Source organism: Amblyomma mixtum, chromosome 10 (genome assembly GCF_055824585.1).
Source record: "Amblyomma mixtum isolate Tamu chromosome 10, ASM5582458v1, whole genome shotgun sequence".
NCBI classification, from domain to species: Eukaryota; Metazoa; Arthropoda; class Arachnida; order Ixodida; family Ixodidae; genus Amblyomma; species Amblyomma mixtum.
In genome coordinates, this window is record NC_143021.1 from 143,180,197 (window position 1) to 143,206,360 (window position 26,164).

The window sequence follows — 26,164 nt, forward strand, 5'->3', positions numbered from 1 at the left end:
CGGACAAAACACACAAATTCGTAGGAGAAATGATTCTTCTTCATGAATATCGCATAATTCGCTCAGACATGCAACGTCTGATGCTTGACAGTGCGTCATCTTCGAAACGCTTAGCGCTCTCTGTGCAGAGGAGGACAGCGACGGGGAATAACCGGAGTGACACTCGCGCCACTCATTTAATACCGTTCCCCCCCCCCCCATTCCCTCTATCTTTTCTCCCATTTCACCCACAACGCTGAACAATTCAATTTTGTAACTCTGTTGCATGTCAAAACTCTTGCATTTCATTTTTTTTTTTCAATTCTTGTTTTTCACTACGACTCCAGTCAGTTTTCAGGCTATGGCTGACTCGTGGACCACCGCTCTGTAATTATTCTGCTAAGTCTTCTCGCAAACGTGTCCAACGTCTCGGCAGCCGGCGGCATGTGACTGCATGCTCGCAGTCCCTCATCCAGCGCTTTTTCGGACCGGAGCTGCATTTCAGCATCATCATACAGTGATTTTTGAGTGCATAATGAGCGCCGCAACTGGAGAAACAAAACCAGGAACAGTTCGTTAACCGAAGCGTGCAAAGTGCTGGCTTGAAATGACTAGGAAGAAAATCAGCCTCTGCAGTTCCGACTGCAAGAGGAAAACACCGTGCTGAGCGTCCGAATGCAGTGTAGCCTGCTGCTTTCCGTGCGTAGCCTAGAGAGAGGCATTCCGGAGGCCAAAAAAAAATGATAAAAAACACTCGTTTCACTGCCCCGCCGCACAAAGCCGCCCATCCGGCACTGGCTCAGCGGTTAAACTGGCGGAGTTTTTAGAGTGCTGGCGCGTCCACCGCGCAACCCTGCGCAAAGAGAAACACAAATGTCATGGTGAATCGCGTCACAGCCGCGGGTTGCGACATCCTTTCGCGCATTTTGACAAAATAGCTGGGCCTGTGGGTGCTCTATGTTTTCGAAATTAAGCAGAAGACAAGAGGCACTGAAGAATACAGCATACATAATGGAATCTATCTGAAAAGTATGTTGATGTTGAGCACTCCTCGTGAGTTGGCGATTGGCTAGAAATGTGCGCTAGCCAAAGCTTGAAGAACAGAAAACCTATTGATGTTTCGGCGCTCATATCCCTTATAGGGTCAGAATGAGATTCAAGAATGGGTCGGTGTATTATATGGACACGATCTTTCAGGGCATGCATGTTGACAGTTGAACCCAGATATATCGAACCCGGATTATTGGAATTATTTCCTACATAGTCCATGTTAATTATGTTATTGTGCGAAGGATATTACACGCACAACCGAGCTCTTTCTTGCTGCGCCGCGCACGGCCGCGTAGCTACCACTTGATCGGCGCACCACGTGATATGACGTCACAACAGCTGTGAAAGCTGGGGCCTCGTGTGCTCGTTTGCGGACGCGCAGTCTCCGCCGGCGGCCTAACTCCCGCTCCTACCGCTAGGAGATACTGACGTCACGCGAAAGGCGACGCACTCGTTGAGTCAGTTGAGCAGCGAGATGTCAACCAGGGAGAGGGCGGCTTGCCAGACCGCAAAACTATGCTTCGCATCCTAGGCTTAACCATCAGCTAAGCCAGGCCATTTTACCTTGCAAATTCTATGATAATGTTCAGGAAAGGCACGAACTATATTGATGCAATTGCCGCGGCTATTCGCCATAATGAACTCAGCAGTGCAACTTTGCAAGTGGCGCTTTTCCTACCGCGTCGCTCGCGTGGAGGTGTCGGCTGCGTGTCCTTGGCTGCCGGCAGGCAGCGTTTGCGCTGTGAAATCGTAATGCCATATGAACGCGCGGCAAGGTTAAGGGGGCCTTCGGTCTTTTGCACTCATTTTTTATGCCACATTGCGGTGATCTGCTTAAGCAAACTACTGCAATTGATGCCTTGCGGCGGCCCTCGGCTAGTGCGCTTCACCTCCGATGGCACCGCTGAAACCGGCTGTACATTAATTTAATTGAATGATTAGACTATTTGTAATATACTGCTAACGGGATTGGACATAATATTCATAAGGCTCAGAAGTGGAAGAAGTAGAAGTGCATCGCCATCTTGCTTACCGCCGCTCGAGAGCCTGGAGCAGTCTGTCCCCCATTGTGTGGCCCGTAATCATAGAGAAAAATACTTATGTTTCTCTATGGCGCAACATTCATGGCAAATCTGGCGCAACAGCGGAGTACGCTTCCAGATACGCTTATGCTACCGACCAATACGGAACTCACCCTAGGTCACCAGAGCCGCGGCCGTCGCCACCGTAGAGCATCGCCTGAATTTGGACTCCTTCCGGCTGCAAAAGGGCGACGCAACCTCCGTTTTCGGAGGAGGCAGCTGCCATGGCAACTGAGAACAGGCTTTCGGCGCAACTCCTCGGTCACCAGCCACGAACACTCCCGTCTTTTCATGGCGACGTCGTCGAGGACGCCGAGGACTGCCTCGAGATCTTCGAGCGTGTCGCCCGTTACAACGGCTGGAGAGACGACCGTAAGATCCACAATGTCTATTTTGCGCTTAAGGAGTCGGTTTGGACATGGTTCGAAAACCATGAAGCTTCGTTTACATCCTGGGAGACCTTCTGCCGCAATCTGATAGCTACTTATTTGAATGCAGACCGTCGAGAGCGAGCAGAAGCTGCGTTACACTCGCGCAAACAGCGCCACAACGAGAGTGTACGCATCCATTTGAAGGAGGTGGCCCGCCTTTTTGAACGTGCGGATCCCAACTTTACGGAAGACAAGAAGCTTCACCACCTCATACGGGGGTTACAAACAAGGGCTTTTCGCAGGCCTCGTGTGCTGCCCACCACGCACTGTGGCAGAATTCCTCACCGAGGAGGCAACTATGGAGAAGGCGCTGGCACAGCGAGGCCGCCAATACAATCGCGACGTCAGCACTATTGGGAATGACCCCTTCTTTATGTCTCTCGGTAGCCATGAGACTTTTCTATGCGAGCTTGTCCAATCTGTCGTCAAAGACGAAATGCGGGCCTTCCGAATGCCGTCCGATACGCCATCTTTCCCGCCACTGTGTGGAGTCATTCGGGACGAACTACGCCTGGCAGCATAACAGCACAAAATTTCTGAGGGTCGTCGCCGGCTTGATGCAAGACCCACGTATGCGTCCATGCTTCGTGAGGCCTTTGGGTACGATGCCACCGCCGCGATTCCAGTAGTGCTCCCCCCCCCCCCCCCCCCAGTTTCTTTCGCGGCCACGATATGCCAGCCTACCAGCAACCGCGAGAGAGTGATGTGTGGTGCGCCCTGGTCGTCGGCCCCAGTGCTATCACTGTGGCGAGGCGGGTCACCAATACAGGGCATGCCCATACCGTCACGTGGGTCTGCGTGTTTTCGCGCCGTACGACCAGTGCCCACAGGACGGAGAACGACCACATGAGACAGCATCTCATCTCTCGTCACCCCAGAACCACATCACTTCAGGCAACCGAGGGGCTCGATCCCCGTGGCTGAGCCTCTGTCAAGCTGCAAGCTACTCCGGGCGCCGTTCTCCGAGTCCATGTCAGAAAAACTGATTCCAGCGGCCTCTGGATGCGAGGACTTGTGAAGATCCTCCTACGCCACTACCATGCGACGATGTTTCTCAGGCAGCCAGTAGCGACAGCATCCAACGATCTACCTCCGATTTGTGTGTTACAATTGATGGAGTCAACGGGACCGCTTTTATGAATACAGGTGCCGATTATTGCGTCATGTGCTTTGCCCTTTCTCTGGAACTGAAGAAATTTTTGACGCAGAGGTCGGGGCCTAGCATTCGCACTGCTCGGGGTCACCTGACAATCCCCGCCGGCACGTGCACAGCTCGTGTCGATATCCGTGGTTTTGAGTACGTCGGCGAATTTGTAGTCCTCCGTGAGTGCTCCAGGGACTTCATCCGCGGTCGCGACTTTCAGCAGACGAACGGCGCTGTCATTGGCCTGCACGAAGGGCGGATCATATCCTCGAAGAAACGGGCCGTGGCGCGCACTCACCAGATGGTTCACGTTTCAGTGGTATCGTTACGGAGTGCGCCGCAGAAGGAGGTTGTAGGATGATTCGACAGGATACCGGGAAGCTACCGCAGGAAACTAAAGATCTCATTAAAAGACGCCCAATAATTTAATAAATAAGCGCATGCTTGCTGACATAAGGATGTTTAACATGTATAATATCGAGCCTGCTCTCAAGAACGGAGGTAGCTTAAAAGCAGTCAACACAAAAATAGGCATAGGTAAAAACTAGATATATGCGTGAAGAGACAAAGAGGGCAATGGAGAATGTAATTTGCAACATGGATAAGATATTTAAAGTAGCCGAAGAGTTCTACAAAAATCTATACATTAACGAATATAAAAAGAACGTAACTGAGAGAGGCAGTCAAGCACAGCAATGGGACATCCCGCAGTTAACGAAGGGTGAAGTAAAGAAAGCCTTAGGAGCAACGCAAAGGGGGAAAGCAGCAGGTGAGGATCAGGTAACAGCAGATTTGTTGAAAGACGGAGTAGAGATTGTGCGAGAAAAACTAGCCCCCTGTATACGCAATGCCTTGTGACCTCGAGCGTTCCACGAGCTTGGAAGAACGCTAGCATTATCTGAATTCATAACAAAGAAGACGTCAAAGACTTCAAGAATTACAGGCCGATCAGCTAACTGTCCGTTGCTTGCAAGGTATTTACTAAGCTAATCGCTTAATTGAGTTAGGACAACCTTAGACTCCAATAAACAAAATTAACAGGCAGGCTTTCGTAAAGGATACTCGACATTATACCATATTTACGCTGTCAATCAGGCAATAGAGAAATGCGCAAAATATATCCAACCCCTAAATATAGCCTTCATTGATTGCCAAAAAGTGTTTGACCCAGTGGAAACCTCAGCTCTCATGCAGGCACTGCGGAATCAGGGTGTAGAAGAGTGTTATCTGAAAATACTGGAAGATACAGCGATTGCAGATACTTATAGCTGTAGTCCTCCATAAAGTTAGCAATAAAATTCTAATTAGAAACGTGTCGGGTAGGGAGGCCTGATCTCGCCAGTGCTATTCACCGCATTTTTACAGCAATTATTTCGGGCCCTGAAACGGTAACAGTTGGGGATAAGAGTTAATAGAGCATTCCTAAGTAATTTGCGATCTGTATATGGCATTGCCTTGCTAAGTCACCCAGGGCATGAGCAGAAAAGCATGATAAATGAGTTAGACAGGCAGAGCAGAACGGTGCAGCTAAAAATTAACACGCATGAAACCAAAGTAATGTTCAACAGTCTAGCAAGAAAATAGCAGTTCGCAGTTGGTAGGGAGGCGCTGGAAGTAGTACGAGAATCTGTCTACTTAGGGCAGGTAGTGACCGCTGATCGCGAGCATGATTTTGAAGTAATCAGAACAACAGGATTGGGGTGGAACTCATAGGGCAGGTTCTCTCAGCTCATGAATGGCAGTTTACCAATATCCCTGAAGAGAAAAGTATACAACCGCTGTATTTTACCGGTACTCACCTACGGGGCAGAAACATGGAGGCTAATAAAGAGGGTTCAGCTTAAGTTAAGGACAACGAAAGCCAGCTGTGGAAAGAAAAATGATAGGTGTAACGTTAATAGATCAGAAGCGGGCGGAGTGGCTGAGGGAACAAACGCGGGTTAATGACATCCTAATTGAAATCAATAGGAAATAATGGGCTTGGGCACGGCATGTAGTGCGAAGGCAAGATAACCGCTGCTCCTCAAGGGTAACGGAGTGGATTTCAAGAGAAGGCAAACGTAGCAGGTGTCGGCAGAAAGTTAGGTGGGCGGATGAGATTAAGATTGCGGGGATACGGTGGCCGCAACTGGGAAAGGACAGGTTTAATTGGAGAGTCTGGGGAGAGGTCTTTGCCCAACAGTGGGCGTAGTAAAGCTGATGATAATGCTCTGCGACCTGTTGACGACGATGCAATTGTGCCACCCCGGTCCAGTGTGCTCGTTCTCGTGAGGAATGGTTGCTTCCACGACTACGAGGGCAGCGCTGCCACCAACGTACCCCTGCTGCTCGAGAAGGGAGCAGCCGTCACTCGCTAGCTCGTCCAACTACAAGACTGTTGTGGCAGTGTGCTCCTTGCAAATTTTGCCAGCGAGTTGCAGCATCTCTCGCTATGGGCATGGCTGCAGCAGATGCTGCCTTACGTTACCTTTGCTTATAATAAAGTGATTGAGAGAACAGCCCACTTTATCCCGTTCCGTATTTTTACAGAATTGCGCGTGACGTCGATCCGATGCTTCTGTGCGCTGGTGACGACCACACACTACACGCGGGCAGCTTCGCCGAAAAAGCCGTTAAGCCCGTCAGCTGGCTTGCTTGCGCATCAAGACAAAGGAAAACACGGGCTCCCGAAATTACAACCTCCGCCCTAGGTAAGTGCCCTATAAACAGGTGAGGGCGTGTGGGTGTCGGCCCCTGTAAGCCAAAAATGGTTGTCCGAATTACAGTTTCTCCGCTATTAAGCACCGTATAAAGTCTTCCGCCACGTCGGCAACGTGAATTATAAAGTCGTTCCTGATGGGAGTGCGCCCGTCGGCGACTACGAACTGATATTTTATTCCTTCGGGTGTTTTAAAACCGCAGCTGTCGCGTGACTGCAATGCTCTTCACTCCGTATATGAAACTGCGCTCTCGTTCCCTGCATGCTATTCTTAACTTTTGTGGGGTTTCCCGTCCTTATCGACGGTATTTTTCAACTTTCCTCCCTGGTTTTCCTGTCGACATTTGTTGTTTTTTTTCTTTTCCCTTTGTTTGTAAATATTTTGCTCCTCATCAACACCATGCTTTCCTTTTACGGAGGAGCGACTACTGCCATTCACCTCACCAGCTCTACCTTCGCGCTGATTCAAGACGACGTTTAAGAGGACACAGTCGCGTTAGAAGCAGTTGGGCTTGGCTACGTTTTTGGGAAGGAACTCGGCCGCTCAAAGGTTTCCGTCTACGTCTACGGCCGCCATTCTCCTTCTTCGTCACAATATTGATGACCACGCTTTTGCACTCGTGCCATAGATTGCTCTGTCTTCCACCCACAAGCTTGCATGTTTCGAGCATAAGGGCTTCTATGAAATGCACACTACCAGTATATACCTGGTTAACCCGCGCTGAAGTGAGCCGCGTCGATTGCAGCGCCGTAAAAAAACACCCATCGAGAGCAGCAAGGAGATTTTGTTGCACTCGGTGAGGTATCTGAGCTGCGCCGAGAGAAGCTAGGCAATAAATGCTATCTGCCGAACGCGGGCCTCAAATCGTTTAGAGTGTGCTCGCGCGTTTGTAGCCGAGCAAGCGGCTGAGATCGCCAGTTTTTAGTTCCAAATAAAACAACTGCAGTGCCGCATGTGCCACGCGGATTCTCTATAACTTTATCTCACCTTCCCCGAAAACAGCTACCAGAATAACTTGCTTAAGAGACTGAGTCGGGTGCGTCGATCGATAAATCCAGTAAGGCACCCGTTTTGAAGAATGGCATTCTCCTCCAGCTGCCTTCGTAAACACGTGCCGTTTGTTCCTCTCAGCTAGACCACTCTATAAGATTAGTTTTCTGCCCCGCCGACAAAAGAATAATCCCGTGAAAGGGCGGATTCTTAGCTAGCGATCATTAAAGAACGAAGAGTTATGTGGACCACCAACCAGTAACTTGTTATAGAGACGCTGGTAAGCCCTTGACGCATATGCTTCTAAAAAAATGCGGCACATGACTTCATATTATCTGTTAAATTTATTGTGCGCATTTTTTTTTTCATTTTGGGCCCGCTTGACAGCGCTTCTTCTGAGATAAATACTTCCGCATCTTTCATAAAGTCTATGCAGGATGACAAAGCATAGAATGATACAGTGCCTCTGAGTGACGCCTTGAGTACATTGCGCCCGGCAGAGGGCTTGACGCCAGTCATTAGATGGAACCACCCATAAATACGGCCTGAATAGAATGAGATGTATCAGCAGCAGCACTCAGAAGTGCAATTTTAAACCCCACATCATCTTGTGGGCAATGGAAACAGCTGTGCCAGGGAAGTGATTGCGTTTGCTAACTTATCAAGAGGGGTGTGCACTTCCTTACGCCGACGAACGCCGGCTAACCATCGCCGCATCAGTACCGCAACTCGGCTCCTTAATGGCGGATATCCAGATGTTAAACCTGCAATTTCTGCTGCGTGGATTCCGTACCGCGCAACTGTTGCGCTTGGACGAAGAGAACTTGCCGTGGTTGCCGCGACTTCGGGAACTGCCGCCCTCCGATGTTCACAGTGCGTTATGCGAAGCTGTCCAAGCGGCTGAGAGCGACGAATTCCGTCTCCGGCGGATAGCATGCCTGCGCGGCTGGATGGCGCAGCGCAAGCGCTTAGTTATGTGGCGGGTCTTCCGTCTTACGACTGCGCCTACTTTTGATGAGTGTCCCGCGCTGCTGAGGCGCATTGCGGCTGCCATGGCAGTTGGCGAACGCGAAGCAACTTTCGACTGGACAGAGCACAGGGCTGTGTTCACTGCCTGCTTGCTGGCCAAAGAGCCAGACTGCCCGACAGAGACGTACTGCGACGTGTATGTAGCTCTGTGGCCGGGCGGCCTTTGCTGGCCGTCGACTACCTGCGGCTCTCCATTCGGCAGCCATTGCTGACAGCTCTGCGCGCAGCGCTGGGATACGATCCACGGTTACTGGTATGCGTGAATCACGGCAACATTGACAACGTCTACCGCGCCGGCTGTGTTGCCCTGTGTGATGTGTCTGGCACACCTCCACCTGTGATCCCATGCAGCGTGTAATTCTACGGCGGATGCGTGCGCTGGAAGTTCTGTCTCCTCGTCAATTGAAGAAGGCAAGTGTACGACATAATTTAGATTTTTTTCTTCTCAAGAACCTTTCAGCTATAAAATAATGTTAATGTTTAGAAAATATACATTACGGTTTAATATAATAGTTACATTATTTTAATATTAATTATTAAAGAACTCTTAGGGACACTTTAGAACATGTTGATGTGGAATCTAAAAAAAAATGCAGAAATGTACACAGTCGCCCACATCCAGCCTGAACATGACTTCATGTCGCCGCCATAACGCAGAACGCCATCGCTGATTCTTGTGCAACTATTGTGCATATGCGATCAGAGCCGGTGGCAGGTCCTCTGGATTCGTCGTCGGCTTCCGCCTGCTACTACAGCTGCTGGGGTCCGAGGGAAGCGCAGGGACCGACTGTAGCGGCCGACAACGCTGGTGCATCCGCCTTCTGATTTCCCATTACCTTCTGGATTTGATGTCATTTTGGACGCAGCACAGGTTGTTGTTATTGCCTGTATTTTGTTTTGTTCTCGTTGAGCGTTTTCCTTTCACTCTGCTTTCGCTTCGCTGTGTTGACTCTAATTTTGCTGTGAAGTAAAGACGCATTCTGTACTTATCAACTTCGTTACCCCTTCAGCGTTTGCCAGCAGGACAGTGAGATTTTACTGGTATCTGGCCTTCAGTGATAAATTTGAGTGTTACGTCGGCGCTGCTTGCACTTTCATGGTTGCTCGTGCCACTGGGTTCTTGGCGTATTGGATTGTATATAGTATGGCCCATTTGAAAATAAATATATTTGGTAGTTCAGCCCTGGTCCTGCGTTCTTGTGTCTGTCTTTCGTTCTTGTTGGTTCGCGCTGACGCTTTCCCCGATTGTGCTGAGCTGGGCGAGTTCGCCTCGTCTGCGTCTTCTTCCTTTGTACTCATCCCTTTGTTGAGCTGAATTTTCCAAGGTATCCAAACGCTATGCGAAGAAATTCGGAACGCCTCGAGGCACCCTTAGCATAGGCGAGCGCTTGGAAGGAGCCAGCCGAATATAGTAAAAGTGCCTGGTTTCAGCCGGTCGAATGTGCTGCGTGCCTTTTAGCGCACAGCGAGCTTTGAAACGAACAGCATCAGATACTATCAGCCTCTCTAATAAAGGAACAAGCAAAATATTTACTGTGAGATTCGCTGCAAACGTTGAGCATGCTGCAAGCAGTTAACGTCACGTGGATCGCTCTGAACAATGCGATAACTTCAGAAAACAACCGCCGGCCGTGCACAGCTCAAGGAACATACTTGGAGATGACGGTGACCCAGTCGTGTGCTTCGTGCGCATGCAGCCACTCTCGTGGAGTTTGCCGACTCGTTCCATGATAGTGCACTGATGTACTGAGCGAACAGTCGTAGCTTGAGTGATATTATTAAAATAACACAAGAAAGTACAGTTTCTTGCTCTCTGCAAACTGTTGAGACCGCCGGTAATTTTTTGCCTCACTGTCTAATGTCAGGTGCGTGATCACAGCCTGAAAAAAAGTCACCGAGACATCCCACTACAAAGCAATGATTTGGCTCGGCTGCTCACTAGCTGGTCGCTAATGAGGCACTTGTGTACACTGTAAACACAAATAAGCCCAAATAGGAATATAAATGGATAGTGTCCGCTTTTAAACTCCTTATTGAAAATTGCGCAATCGACTTTAAGTAGTAAAAAAGAGGAAATCCTCCTTTTTTACTGCCGTCGCGAAATCGAGGAGTAAAATAAAGCATTTACATGATTTTACTACTTTTCTGAGAAGGAGTAAGTCGGCTTCAATACTCCTTCAGGCCCTTTATGCACTCCTTAGTGTCTGCCCGCCGCCTAGTGGCAGCTGCCGGTTCGCTGCACTTGCAGGTGACGACGCCGGCTCTGTCGTCGCTGCCTGCTCGCCTGTGCTTTTGCTGCTTCACGCACGTTTGTCATGTTACAAGACACCGGATCGCCGCAACCTCGCGCACCAATGTGCGCCACAGACAGTGCCTGTGAAGCCCCCAGTGTATTCGGAGAACGCTTGGTGTTGCATCGCCTGCGACGACAGTCTGCGAGAGGCTTAGCCAGCCGAGCTCCGCCGAGCCAACATGGCGGTGTGTGACGCATCGACCTCCCCGAAGCCGCCAGTTTGCCACCCGCTCCTTTGCGCGCTCTTGTCGTGACGTAAGACTGGATATCATCGACCTTAGCAGCAACGTGCTGCAATGAACGTCTCACTCAAGCCAGCAATATGTGCAGAAGCAGCGGCTAGTCATTCATTGTCTACGCAGCATACAAGTGTTGGCTGCTGCCGTTTCGCCGCGCCGACATGGCGGTGTGTGTGTGACGCACCAGTTTTCTCGACATCGTCGGCCCCTCGTTCTTTCGCTGTATTGCAAGAATACTAAAGACCGGATTATCATCGTCGTGTGTTCTGGTAAGCAGTATTAAACTCTCCTTTGATGCCATAGACGCGCATGCACTTAACGCCGCTCCCTTTTCAGTGTGCGCAGACTTGCTGTGAACCACGGGTGCGCCGAGATGAAAGGCTTAACGAGAACAGCAAAACAGCAAAGGCTTCATTGTGGTCCGGTGGAGCCAACTCACACAGCAGGCATGAAGTAAGTATCTGAGAAATTTGTTGTTGCATGCGGCTGAAAAAAAGTGTGGCACTGCAGTCGTGGCTGTTACGCTAACATGTACAGCTGGAAGTACGGTCAGTTCTTCTAGGGACCAAATTTTCTTCATGCGTTCACGCCCCATGAATATGGAAAAGCTGCACAGGCAATGACAGGTGAAAATGCACAGCCTTGGGGTCTGTGAATTTTTGTCACGTTATTACGAACAGTGCTGAGAACCGTGCCCTAATCGGTTGCTTCCTTTCCTGTGTTTTAAGAGGGCCTTGTTATGCAAACAATGCAAGCGATTTTATTCTTTTCAGTCATAGCACAGGACATGGCGACGCCTTAGCGCTCACGGAGATTAGCTAAACTGTTACATTTTCCGAGTTGGTGGCATCTTAACGTTGCAGCGATTTTCGGCAGCGGACATGAGGTTTCAACCATACTGAACGCTACCTTTTCTGGATGGTTAGGCGTCTAGTTTCAAAATGTGGTATCTTGTAAGCTCTTCGCATTTGAAAAATGTTAATAGAAGTTTCCACTTCGCGTGCAGTTTCCGAACACATTCCATTATGTGAAACTCGTGGAGGTAAGCGTTCCGGTTCAGACTGCTGATCCCAGGAAGGCAGCGAAAGAAAAAGAATAAAGCATACGCCAGTGTACGAGATCCCCTGCTCGTGCTGGACGTAGTACATTGGCGAAAGCAAGCATTTCCCAGAAAAACTGAAGCAGCACAAAGCGGATGCCAAACAAATGAACAAGGAAGGAAGCGCGGGTTGACAAGACTGACTTCGAGGGAACTATCCTTGCATCAACTGTCTACGATCAGTGACCCGGCGGATGACTAACCGAAGGCTTAAAAAAGGCAAGCTGTGACTCACTCGCAGCCACACCTGCTGAAAGAACCAAGAAGATTCCCAAACATGTTTTTTTTTTTTGGTTGGCGTTCTTTCCCGAAAGTATATTCCTTTCCCAGCCATAGACCTGTGTAGAATGTTTTCTTTTGAATCCTGGCCACGAATGTGAGGGCAAAGCTTAACAGAAGACAGCTGGCGGCGGGAGGGTGGGTCTGGTGGTAGCTAGCTTTCTATTCCTAACAATGCCTGCTATGTCAGTCACCCTTGCCCTGCCTTTGGCCTATACACAGAATGAGGACGTCCTGAAAATGCGTAGCTGCGGGCTCTCCAATCAAGGAAATTTCATGTAAGCTTCCGCTGTGTGTATGCAAAGCGCTGTCTTTTGTTTGCATGTTTTGATTTCAGTAATTGGTTCTGATATGGTGCCTGAAAAGCATGAGGAACCTCTGACAAGTAAAAAAAAAATTATATCTCGAGGCCTCTTTCGGTGCAGGAACGCAGCCAAAGGCAGCGCGAATGCGCAAGTGCCTCAGTGAGACCATTTTATTTTTTTCAGTTTTATGCTTTGCGGAAAAAATGTTCCCTATCGATGATGCTTCCCATTCGCCGTATTGCCTTAACGTTTACGAAAGCGGCTCTCTGGAATTTGTGATTCCCTGAAAACCGCGTTTAGCCGCTGTCATCCGACAGGGTACAGGTATGTATTAGCTAGTTGATTACCTACTATGTTCTGCTAGCTAATCTTTTGTCATGAAAAACGTTTAAACTTCAATAACACCTACTTTATTGAAAAGTGCACTCTGAACGGCTTTGGGACGTTGACTTCTACACTTGAAGCACGTCATACTTCAAGCTTAGAGGTGCAATTCCTCTGATGCATTTGTTTTTCTAATCTTTCTTTCAGAAGGAGCCTGTATGTTGACAGCGAAGCATTTCAAGGTTCCCTCCTTGCTTTCAAGTGTGGCATCTCTATTTTCATTCCTTTGGGTATTTAAATTATGTACCCAAAGACAGCGTGGGTTAAGGCACTCTTCTTTTCTACAGGGGCCAAGACGTTGGTTCTCTGTAACCGTCGAAAGCAAGCTGCCGAACACATGTCTCAAATGTTTTGTACCCAATAAAATATTGTTTGAAATAAATCACTGTAAGTTCATCGACGCATTTATCCTGGAATATCAAGCTCTAAAATGAGCCTTCCATACGAATACTTTATTTCAAATCGGCTTCCGCATCAAGTGAAGTAATATACTCGTCTGGGAATCATAAATGTAACCCTATAGTAAGAAAAATTTCTCCAAAAATTTCCTGTCAAAACTGGTTAAAAGGAACAGGCACGTACTCCTGAAATGTACTATAAAAGTAGCTGCAAAGGAGTATATAATACTTCTATTAATTGCCATGCTAACTCCTTTGTGATCACAACTTTACTCCTAAATAAACTCCCGTCTGCAGAGCGGTAACACTTTACTCCTTCTAGCACTCCGAAAGTACCCCTTCAAGCAGAGGAGTAGACGATATACTCCTATTATGAGGAGTATAAAAACCCCTTTTCGGGAGTGCGCTACGCGATGAGCCATTTACTCCTATCCGGGTGTTTTTCGGTTTGCAGTGTAGCAGCACACACCCCCGACCTGCCGTGTTGCACGATAAGTTGAATAGGCTTGCGCGCTAGAGTAGCCCTTTCTACTACTGCCAGAGCTTCTGCTACTCTGATTTCGTTTCGTCAACAGCGTACTTCGCGCCGCAGCCGAATCGCACGAGCATTCATATTCCAAAACTCGAATTGTTCGGATTGAACGGCGTACGTAAGAGAGAAACTTGACTATATTGCCGATGAATGTTGCCAGCGAGCAGCGCTCCAGGGGATCAAGGGGCTAGGTGGATAACACTGTCATATTTGACGTGTAGCATGTGTCATGCGTAAAGGAAACACGGCAACGCGCGGGCCACGCTTTTATGAGCGGAAGCGTGGCCAGATGGCGAAAGTTTGCGCATGTGCGGAAGGCTCGAGAGGCGGCACCTATTACGCCTTTTCCAGTCAGTCGTCGCGTTCCTACTTGGCGGTTAACGCTGACTTTATCTGGCAATATCAGACAGAGAAGCAGGCGACAGCGCACAACAAAACAATGGACGACACTCGAAAACCAGGACCATAGGTAATGCAAAGAAAAACGTTCATACCAAAAGCAGTGTCAAGGGTAAAAGGATAAATTCGAAAACAATAGAATCATTATAAAGCGGCAGCAATAGCAAAAACATTCCTGTAATTCTCAAAATCTTCGAGAAACGTTACTTCCTCCTATGATAACGAAACAGGGAGCGTGCCAACCTATCTGTCACTGGCCTTCGAAATATTGCTGGCTTGTATGATTTCTCTGCCACATTTTTTTTTGTTGAATAGCTTCCAGCATTATTTTTGCACCCTCTGCTGTAGTAGAGAGGCAAGCTGGGCTACTTGACGAATGCGCGTCTTGAAAATGACGTCACTGCGCCATAAAACACGCACAACCGAAACAGAAGTGCCGAGAACGCGCACACTCACAACTGAATTTTATCCGATGAAAGATGAATGCGCGAAAAAAAAACCACGTGGTCATCGCTGCCAAGTAGTTGCGGACATCCTCGCGCCTAGAAATTGCGCTTCACAATTTGAAAGTTCGGCGGAATGATCGCTAGGACACACGTGTATTTTTTTTTCATCATAGTATAGGCCTCGAACAACTCTCAGGTACGGCGTCACTGTGCCTGTAAAAAACATTTGTCTTGTCTAGAAGCGGAAGGCGCAACTTCTCCTGTTTTTTTTTTTGCACGCACAACAATGCTTTTGAACGTGGGAATACTCACCAGAAGACAGACTGTAAAATTTTCTTTTACCACCTTCATACAAAAAAAATTCAGTTGTCAGTCTGTCCGCGTCCCTTCCAGTTCTGTTTGTGTTGTTCATGTTTTTCTCCAGTTACCTTTTTTTCAAGAGGAACATCAGCTCTTTCGCTCTCTCTTTGAAAGACCAATCCACAATTACCAATATAGGAACTGCTGTGTGACAAATAAACTTCGTGCACAGTGCCAGTTGCACCTTTCTTGAATGGCCCAGTTCGTCATTATCTGCATTTTTGGTTCTTTTTCTTGATAGGGAAAATAGGGAAGAATCTTGATAGCTTGCATGGTGCAGGAGAAAGCATTTTCGTGTTGTCTCCTGGTCGCCTTTGTTAAATTATTCAAAAGCTTGTGACGCAGAGGATCTCATATAGACGCTGAAGTTTTAGTATACAGCAGCTGATTATATCTGTTCCCCATCCAACAATCGCTTGTGCCTCAAAGCTATCCTTCACTTAATGATGACAACCTTTTTTTTTTTCAAGAATCTTGAAGGGTGTTTAATTGTATGCGGAGTTGCAAAAGCTTGTACGAGAAAAACACTTACAATTCCATGTACACAGGGCAAAACGCTTGTCTAGAACACGTTCGGGGCGTATTTCGGGCTGAGCACGCAATATCTAGCGATAACATTTGGTTAAAAATGGTCTGGATGCAACCATGTGCAGCTAAACTCGTAGGATTTCATCGCAATGTTTTGCCTTCCTGGTCGCAGCAGCTACGGGACCTGCGGAACATACAGTTCGGTCGTTATAGGCATGTGTTTTGCCCTCTGTACATAGGGATACACAAGTAACAAAAACTGGCATAAAGAATATAAATATCAATTATTTTTTCTGTCGTCTTATGGTGAACAAAAGCATAAAATTTCACTTATGTTTTGAAACTAACAACGCAGATGCATACGCACCTTAAAATACTTCAGAAAGGGCAAGGTGTGTTGATTCCAAACGTTAATAACAACACGTAGTTCTACTCGTTTTCGTGTCTAATTCTATTATTATTTTCATTACTAATTGGTCAGCAGCAAACAACTATGACCATCCATATAAACTTGTGCTGCAATGTTTTTGCAAATACCACTGCCAGGATGTAATAAAAGCTAGGCGGTCGCAGGAGCCTTGCTCTGTAACTAGAGCACTTGTCTCTCACATTCTTTTTCCTAGCTGCTGCTTATTTATCGAAACCCGGGGCTGAGGCATCCGCCGAAAGTGAGGAAACTTCTGCGCCTCCAAATTTTTTTTTTCATACGAATACTGCCAGCTGTCACTGAAAAATATTTGAATCGTCGCAGGCTGTTGGTTGCAGATTGAGAGCACTCAAGCCCTCAGTTTAAGCCCTTAGTTGCGTGCCAACGATTTCAAGGTATTTTTTTCTTTATCCTGCGTCATAGTGGCCCCTTTGTATGCTCTAGCTTTTAAAAAGAACGATTATTAGTTTAAAAATCCATTTACACCTGTAAAATTAAAAAAAAACATGCGCTGGCGCAGTGAAAAGTTGATTGTCCCTGTAAATGCCTGCATTAAGTAAAGCAAACTAAACATTTTGAAGACGATTACGATAATAGATAAAGCAAATTTTGAGCGCGGCTGTGTAAAGTTTTGGTCTTGCAATATACTAAGGTCCTCTTTAGACGCACCCTTTAGACGTACGTGTAGGAGTTTACAGTTCCAAAAGTTTCTTTATTTTCAGCACAAACTCTTTTGGAAAAAAGGCAAAGGTCCTCTGTTTGGGGTGCTTTTATTGCTGATTATTTATAACATGAACAGCCAGAAGATGGAATTCAGAAAGATTTTCAGGTGGCAGCCGTTTTTTACCTAAATCGAAATTCAATGACGGAGGGCACAACACGCAGCTGGTATCTCCTGTGCAGTGTGGTTATTTCAAGCAGTATAACATGCGTTCATTACATAATTGCAGGTTACTACACCCACGACGTGAACTCCGGTGCACTTTTCAACGCAGCGTCACAGCAAGTGCAGGCTTGGCGTAGCTGGAAAATAGATGAAAAGGAGGCGCTGCGCAACATGTGTGATGGACAGTATCCAAAGAGGAAATACGGTTCTGTAATATGGGAACGATAAATGTTTTTATGTCAAATTGATAAACAATGGTGCGTAAATATGGCGCGTGGTTCCCGTGAAAAAACAAATTAAGTATGGGAGGGCAAAATAAACTGATTATTCTTTACTTCTCTGTTTCGGTGTAGAGGCTATGCAACGATTCTCGGCATGAATACTTCGATAGGCGTTCTCCAGCCAGAGCTGCCGCTGATACTGCGCAGCCGAGCAGATACAATACAAAGTAGAAGACAAACAGTTCATGCTCATCGTTGTTGCCTGCTTCCTACGGCATGGACGTGATACGATGAGGAACAGCTAGTCCATGTTCAGCGATAGCAAGCAGTAGGTGGCGGTGTTGCTCTCTGTAAGGAAAATGACGATAAATATTGATAGGAGCAAAGCATAGAGAAACCATTTCAATTCGCAGTAATAGAAAGTCTGGTCACGAATGATTCACACAGTTCTTGCGTTTGAATTCCTATGCTGCATTCAGAACGGCTTCATTTGTTGCCTCTAAATTAGGCAGAACTTTACGATTTTATTGCCTGCAGTGTGAAGCCCCTCGTCCCGTTAGGAATTGCCAGTCATAGGGAGAAAACAGGTGACTTCTTATGTATGGCTGCGTCGGCCCCTTCGTAGGGTGCTAAATGAATTTGGAAAAATAGATTGACATGCTCCACTGACAGTAAACCCTGCTGCTTGCTCGAGCAGCAGATACGAGGGCGCAACTAGACAAGGAAAAGTACTTACCACAGTGGGTTCAAAACATGCATAGCTTGTACTTGGTGCCCTGTGGTGAAATGATCGCCAGGAGCCAGGTTCCGCTGTGCAGCCGCATACACTTCCTCCTCGTTACACGTCGAAAATGCAACACATGAACTCTCCCGTACCTTTTTGTAGCACACGGACATCTCGGTTTCATATGTGCAACTGCTAATGCACCGGTCTATAGCCTTAGAAATGCCTTGAAAGAAATCCTTCAGATTATTATCTTCTAATTCCCCTTTATTGAACCCAATCCAGTCCATGCTCAAGCAAGGCCAAGTGTAGCCTGCCTCAATTTGAGACTGAATATCCCGGAAGGATTTCACACTGCCTGAAACAATCGAAACGCTTCGGGTGGCTGTAATGCTGGACTGTATGTAATTGTTGAGAACGAGCATGCCTAGGGCCCAGAAAGCGGTTTCCAGGTGTCGATGTATTAAAGAGCCAGCCGCAGACGTCGGAGGACTCCTTCCCAGAAGTGCGCATGAAAGCAGCAACAAATAGCTTCCCGCGTGGAACGTTCGTTGCGATCCAAAAAGCAGATGACAGCGGGTAAATGAAAAGACGCCTATTGTACACGCGGCTCAAACTAAAGCGAAGCATAAGTAGACGGATGATGTCCAGGTAGCCATAAAGGTGATTCTGTTCCTTACCCTACGCCGGATGAAGAAGCACAGCGGAACAGGGGAATATTGCGCGTATGGGCAAACCTCTCCACTTGATAAAATGCTGCTACCAGTAGGAAGGAGGACTAAATCAATTACTTTATATTTGAAATCTCGCCAAAGCCCCATTTTCTCTATGTGCAAGGTGTTGTTCAGGCTTCGGTATCCATCAATCAACGCCAAAGCTTCAGATATTTTCTTAACGTCTCCATGCACCTTGCCATAAATTGCCAATACAGCGCGGATCGTCTCTCGTCTTGGGAACCTCGGTATTCTTGCCGAATCGCGATAAAAGACCTCAGACGCACTCACTCTCCGGTAAATCTTACACCGTTGGTAGCGGTCTTCAGTAACTTTAATGTCGCTTTCACTAACGCTGATAACTTCGCAAAGGGGAGAATTGAAATATTCATATAGCTCACTGTTGAGGTCAGTGTCGATCACCAACCGATGTCTCACCTCCGTGAATATTAGGCCATAAAAGTCTACTTTAGTCATATCTGGTGTACTGCTGAAAAACGGTATAAAGATTATCCTTTCCTGAATTCTAAGCAGTGGACGCGTTTTTGATAAATGACCACACCTGCTACGAATCCCTTCGTACTGATCTTTAAATTCACAATATACCTGTGAGGTTGTAGCTTTCACAAACTTAACCGCAACGGGAAGCTGCTTCCCTGTTTGGTAAAGCCTTTCTGTATCTGACGAGAAATAAAGGAGGACCGGTCTAACGGGGATCCACGCGAAGCTTCCATGATATTAATCATGGGATGGTATAGCTCAGACGAGGTCCAGTCAAACAGGAGGGAGTGGGGAATAAATACGTAAATCCACAGAAATGTTACCGACAATAATTAGCCATGTCTTTCCGAACCTTCCGCAGGAATGCCTAGCGTATATAACAACACTTTAAAGGTATTCTGCACCCAACTCACGTGCTAGGTGCACATCAATATATTTTATACAAGACGTGAAACTATAGACTAAGCTTATATCAATTAGTAGAAAAAGTATCTCTCGTGGAGTACGTCTTGCTGTGACAACGTGGCGACCTGCGCGCGCGTCTGGAAGGCCAAACCTTTGTGGCTGCATTGCGCCCACTCGGGAGTGCTGCACATTGGGCTGAGAATTCAAGTGCAGATATACAACATTGGAAGCAGTGACTTCGGTGGTAATGAGTTCACTCCTTAAAAAGAGATCAGTTCTGCTCTCGCAGCCAATTCACGCCAATGTATAACTGATTTCATCGACAGCAGAGCCTAGACGCGAGTTACCCGTTGAGCTTCATGGGAGGCAGTATATGCGCGATAAACCTGAGCAAAGGAGAAAGTTCAACAGGGAAGCCATTCGCTCAAGTCATGCCCCGCACAAACTTGTTGCTAGGCGACCAGTAAGAAACAAAACAATCTAGCTTTGCTGTTTCTGCAGTGACATGGTACCGCCTTCGTTTACAAAATGGTAATTGGCTTGATTTATTCCAAGACCGACGGTGTGGTAATTTACTGACAAAAACTGTAGGTGCGCAAAAATAAAAACAATGCGAATGTGGAATTGCGTGCAGTGCACTTCCGCCGATATTGCCTCCTATCGCACTACCTCAAGTTCTGGAAGAATTTGTTTTTTTTTTTAATTAAAAGAAGGACTAAGGTGTTTCAAGAATGTCTTGATAGCCTGCTCCTGATTGACTTCGACCCTGTAGCGTACACGAAGAACCGCAAACATTCAGCGCACAGCACTTTTCGCATTCAACCCGATCGATATCCGGCCCTCATGTCGTAGGTCAAAATCAGGAAAACTTTTATTCATGTGTACGTCCATAAGCTATGTATTCTAAAAATAGAAATATACTGAAATTAAAAAAAGTGAGCTGCTTCTTTTCGGACGCGACCAGTCAAATTTTTGCACCTGAAAAAATAAGGGTGTTCATTACTTTATATTCATTCTTTTTAATTCCAAGATAGCAAACATCTCCCTTCGGTCAGAAGAATTAACCGAACAATCTTTTTTAATGATATTTGTAGAGAAATCTCTGGGAATGGTTTTATCTCTGAAGCAGATCTGATCATTAATGATGTCAGCTGTTGCGACCGAAACAGGGCGCCATTCACAATTATCTGATTAGTGCATTTTATTCATTAAAACACATTCGAATAAAAATTCTTTTAAGCCAGCTTATTCAAAATCATTTGTTCAAGTTTATATTGGAGGTGGAGTCAGAGGCCCGGACAAAATTCCTTATGAAAACAAACTTGCGAGCCACACCATGTGTGCGGATAATGAAGGAGGACGGTTTTTTGGTGGAGCTATTATGTACTGCGAAAGCTTTATTCCAAAGTATAAACCTTGGCGTCTTGCGATATAAGACCTGGGAGGACTGGGAGACCATACTGGGCTCGGAGGACCCGTCCGTGCCGACCATCGCCACCGGCCGGGCTGCCAGTGCCTTAGGAACGTAAACACTTGAGTGCAGTGCCGTCGTGAAGGGACTAACGGGAGTACCCCGAACTCCTTCACTTTTTTCTCTCTCCGTTTTTCTCTCTGTGTGTGCGTTCGCGCTGTTTCTGCATTCGTTCCAAGTGAAATAAGTAAATAAATAATAAATGGCGGGCGATTTAGCATTGCCAGGCACAAAAACTTCTGCGGAAGCACAGTTCTTGCAGGTGTACAGTACCGCCACGTACTTTGAAAGCTCAAATGAGTGGTCCACTGACCCAGATAGACAGTATGCGTGTCTTCAACACGTTCATCGTCAATTTCACCGCACCTAATTTACGACGGCGGCCTATGCTCGAATGCCGCGTTTCTCCAGCAATGTTGTCAACGCCAACGCGTTCTCTCCATTGAGATATTTCCGCCACGACGTTCGCGGTTCGAATCGGTGGAGGAGGCCGGAGGCGTAGATTTTATGTGCAAATGCTGCATATTAGGTGCGCGCCTGGACAGTGCTGAACAGGCGAACAGCAAACCAGTGCTGTGTATGGATGCTCTAGAAAGAGAGTTACAGGTAGAAAGGGCAGAGAAGCGCAAAATTCAAGAACAGCTTGGTGTTGGAGTCAAAAATGGCTGACACCGCCACTGGAAGCCACATTATCTGACATTCCGGCGCCAGCCACGTGGATGGGGCTTGCATTGGCATGGACCACGATAAACAAGCAAGTCAGACATGTTCAGACAGGAACAGCTACGCACAGGTGGCAGCTACGAAGTGTAGAGGCGATAGAGAAAAGGGGAAGAAGCTAAACCCAAGGAATGAGGTCACAGGCACTGATAAGAGGCAGAAATATCCGGAAGTTAGGAGAGAGGCAGGCGTACCCTAGTGCTCATCGCTGGTGACTCAAACATGAGGCGCTGCAAAAGAGCTATACTGGGGCTGTAAAGGGTGATAGGCGGGTAGCAGTCGGGGTACTTCCAGGGAGGATAATGGACGAGGTACTGAGAGAGACAAAAAGTGAACTTTCCGAGAATGTTGCAAGGCGTAACTTGGTAGTGGTAGCGGCGGGGCTAAATGATGTCCTGAATGGTGACGCCGCACAAGTAGTGAAAAGATTAGCTGAGGGAGTTGACGGTATAAGGGCGATAGCACAGCAAGCGGAGATCGTGGTGTCCACTGTGCCGTAGGTGCAAGGAAGGAATGGAGAGGTTGCTAACGATGTTGTGAATCTTAATCGAGAGATAAAGACGTTAAGCCTCCGAAAGGTTTTGAGGCGGTAGACATAAACAAGGAACTTCACAGAGCAGGCTTGGGCAGAGGCTTTAGACAAGATGGCATTGATTTCAGTTGAAGACTAGGAGAAGAGAAGGCTGGCGCCTGGGAGGCCGAGCGGTAGCTTTTTTAGGGTGTCCACAGTGGCTCAGGATGCAGGGGTGGGTAGAAGCGAAGTAGTAAATGTAAAAATGGCGGCTGAGCCCAACAAAATGGCTACTAGGAGGCCCAGAAAGAAAACTACGAAAAGAAATTTTACGCCTGGATCAGTTACATAAGCATGCAAGGGGGTAGAAACAGATCGAAATGGCTAGAAATAGAACAGCAGTTAAAGGAAGAAGAAATAGATATGTACGCTTTATGCGACACATATCTGAGGGATCTAGAAAATCCACCTTTAATCGATGGCTATGTCTGGGAAGGATGCAACAGAACAGCAACGGAGAAGAAGGGAGGAGGAGTAGGTATGCTGATACACACACCACAGAAACACGCACAGGCAATGAGTAATCTTGGCGCCTTGCAGTCGCGGACTGCGTGGTTTCTCGCGCGCCGACCAGGTTCAAGGGCCGTTGGCTTCTGTGCGGCAATCCTGCCGTTGGAAACACGAGATGTGATGGCTCGCACCGGAGGACTCTTCAGGAGGGAGGGACAAATTTGCCGTGTCGTTGCTCAGGGGCAAGCGGGCGATGGGTTGGCGCCGCCGCAACTCGCAGTCTCCCCCGCGACCACGGGAGAGCACAGTTCGGGAGGAACGTCGCATTCCACATCACAAACGAGGAGGATTGATGCCTTTGTTCATGGCGACGCCATCGCCAGAAGCCGCCCCCAGGCCAGTTTTCCTTTGCTTTTTCTCCGAAAAACAGCGTCTTTGATCAGCGTAGCCCGAAGGCGCCAGCCCGGCTCGCCTGTCTCCGCTGGCTGGGCCCCCGATCACAACAGTCCGTCTGCCGCCAAGAAGACGCCACGAAGTGGTTGGAGCTGATCGGTGCACCACGAATTTGCGTCAATGTCCGAGTCCTTCTGCTCGGCAGGTCTGCCAGGAAGCCCCTGCACAACGTGCAATGGTCCTCGAAACAGAGCATTAGTGATCACGCCTACGCTAAGCCCATACCTCAAGTCGGGCAGCACACGGCCAACCTCAGAGAACTGCCAGGTTTTAGGATAAGGTTAAACAAATGCTGTAAATTTTGATACCCAACTCAGCCTTCGCCTCGAAGCGCATGCCTGGAAAGCTGGCCTACCGGACCAGTTGAGCAAATTTTTGTTTACTTCTGTACTGGAAGCCACTCGCTTCCGAATTTTTTCCACAGAAAACCGCTCAAACTAGATGACAAAGAGAACAAAACGGTGACGCTTCATAGATGCAAATGAAAAGGATAAAAACCAAATTGTTTCCCTCGGGTACCTTAAGCACTCCCCACGGGGCCACTCAGAAAAACATGTTTTCAGGTCGTTACCTTTTCAATTTTCTCGCCCTTTTGTAGAGGAGTTCAGATCGGAATGATCACGAGAAGTACAAGCGTACTTGGTTCCCTTCACTTTGAATGACCGCATACTGCCATCACCTTTGCACAACCTGCCAAAGCTTCGCTCAATATCGAAGCCCAAGTCATTAATCTCTTTATAGCCTTACAAGAAAGCTACCCAAGGCACTGGTGCTAGTGACTTACAATGACCTATCTTGCTAACACTTCCGCGTGTCAGCGTACGCTGCTATACATAGGCACCACCAGTGAATGGTGTAAAACACGCAAGACCACTGCTGCCAAAGTTAGCAAAGATCATCCAAAGACTATACAATGCTCAAAACTTTTAAGCATGAAATGCTTTTAGCTCCCGTTGTCGGCAGTGTGGTGACGTCACGCCGAGACCGAGAGCCATCATCCGGGCACTGAAATCCACTCATCCGGGCACTGAATTCCAGTCATCCGGGCACTGAAATCCACTCATCCGGGCTCTGAAACGAGAACATCCGGGCACCGTACGAGACTTGAGATTTAACGAGACTCTCTAAGCCCTCCTACGCGACCGGCATGCAAGCGCCGGTTGGTCTCCAAACGAGACAAAAAATAACTGCTGCCAGTGCCTTCTCAATGTTTATCAAGATATCAGTAGAGCTGTGGGTTTGATAATGCACGGAATTATAATTTCCGATTTCTAATAACGCGTGCAAAAAGCACATAAATGCCACGTTACACTTCGTTGTCATACGTGATCCGGGGGAGAAGCGCTGCGTTCAAAGGGCAAGGCATCGCGCCGAACGGGTGGTGGCGTTCCTCCCTTCCTTTACGGTGCGGTTCGGGTGTCCACCGAGATGGCAGAGAATTACTGCGCCATTTCCTTTCCTCAAAAAACCTTGCGTTCAAATGGCAAGACATCGCGCTGAACGGGTGGTGGCGTTCCTCCCTTCCTGTACGGTGCGGTTCGGGTGTCCACCGAGATGACATTAGGCCCGTAAACATTTCATGCTTACTCTACTCTCGTTTACGGGAGAGGCAGAGATTTTTTTCCTTTTCTGCAGGAGCAAAAAAAAGAAAAAGAAAACAGCAGACACTTTCTCTCGGAATCTGCTAACTACCCTCGTCGCGACCCGAAGGGGTTGCCCATTCTTCAGCCTAGCCCTGCGGGGTCGCAGACCGACAGTGGCTTCAGCCGCCGAGACCGGACAAAAGACGAAGGGCTTAAGTGCGCGTTGACAACTTCGAGCTCCAGACGTCACGCGACAATGATTTGTTCCGCACCCAGACAGTGCGACTTTAACGCCTGAGCAGGACTGGAAAAGAATGCGGGAGGGGAACGATCTATGAAAGCAATGCCTACGAGCATTCCCCCCTCGATTCAAGAATGGCCTTAGTTTGAAACGCGTTCTGCTGCGTTCTTTCGCGTGGTAGCTATGCATGCTTCTTTGTGTCCTGCTGCAAGTTTTATCGGACGATTACACTGTTGGCCAGACTTTAAACTTACAATATACTCGGCCGGTACTTTCTCGGTTCTCTCCAGACCACACCTTGGCTTGGCTCTCCTTTCGCGCGGCCGCCCTCCGAAAACTGCCTAGCAGATCGGCTCTGCGCGCCTCCCTTTCGCGCGGTGTCCTCAACCTCCGCATGTGCTCTCTGTCGGAGCACCGAGCCGCATTTCCCACTTGAATCCACACTATCGGCTCGTGCCTTTGGTGAGTCACTGCACATCGCAGTGTCTAACTGTAACGATGACAGTTTACTTCGTGCTGAGCATAACTGGTTCTTCCGAGGCTTGCTATTGGATCCTACTACTCTAACGCTCTGGCCCGCAACTTGGCCTGAAGCACACTCTGTAGCTAACGCTGCGTTCTGGCTTCGGGTTCCTGAGGCGCACTAAGGTGGCTCATTGACACTATGATTACAGTCAAGCGTCTGTGAAACTTGGCTACTACGGTTCGCCAGCCCCATCGAAGGAGAGGCCCCTTTGATGCCCTCACTGCGCTGGCCTGCGAGCTCACTACTGTCTTCCTGAGGGAAAGCATCAGCCTCAGTTATCAAAGCAGCCTTTGTCTCAGAGCTGGAGACGGTCGCTTCTCCTTTGTTAGCGCTGTCAGTGCTCGCTAACGAAGCAGGTCGCTCTGCGTTGTTATCGGCGGGGTTGCTGCCACCTCGGCCGCAGAAATCCGCCTCCTTCCCGGAAAGTGCATGCTCTTCTGGGCTCAAAACCACAGTTTTGCACCTTTCCTCATTCCTCGCCGTAGTGCCTACACCATCCCCCGAGCCCTTATGGCTTGCGGATCTGCACTGTTCGCTAGATTTTTGACGTAAATCATCGGTCCTCGCTGCCCAAGTGGCCTTTCTTTCTGCGACCAAATCTGCCCG

At 48.0% G+C, this 26,164-nt stretch overlaps 1 long non-coding RNA gene across 1 annotated transcript; it reads left to right on the forward strand.

The window, feature by feature from the left end:
• The first annotated feature begins 10,972 nt into the window (after positions 1 to 10,972).
• Positions 10,973 to 13,388, forward strand: LOC149327169 (uncharacterized). Its single transcript, XR_016286571.1, has 3 exons — positions 10,973 to 11,205; positions 11,273 to 11,389; positions 13,151 to 13,388. It is a non-coding gene; the product is annotated as an uncharacterized LOC149327169 (long non-coding RNA).
• The last annotated feature ends 12,776 nt before the right edge of the window (positions 13,389 to 26,164 follow it).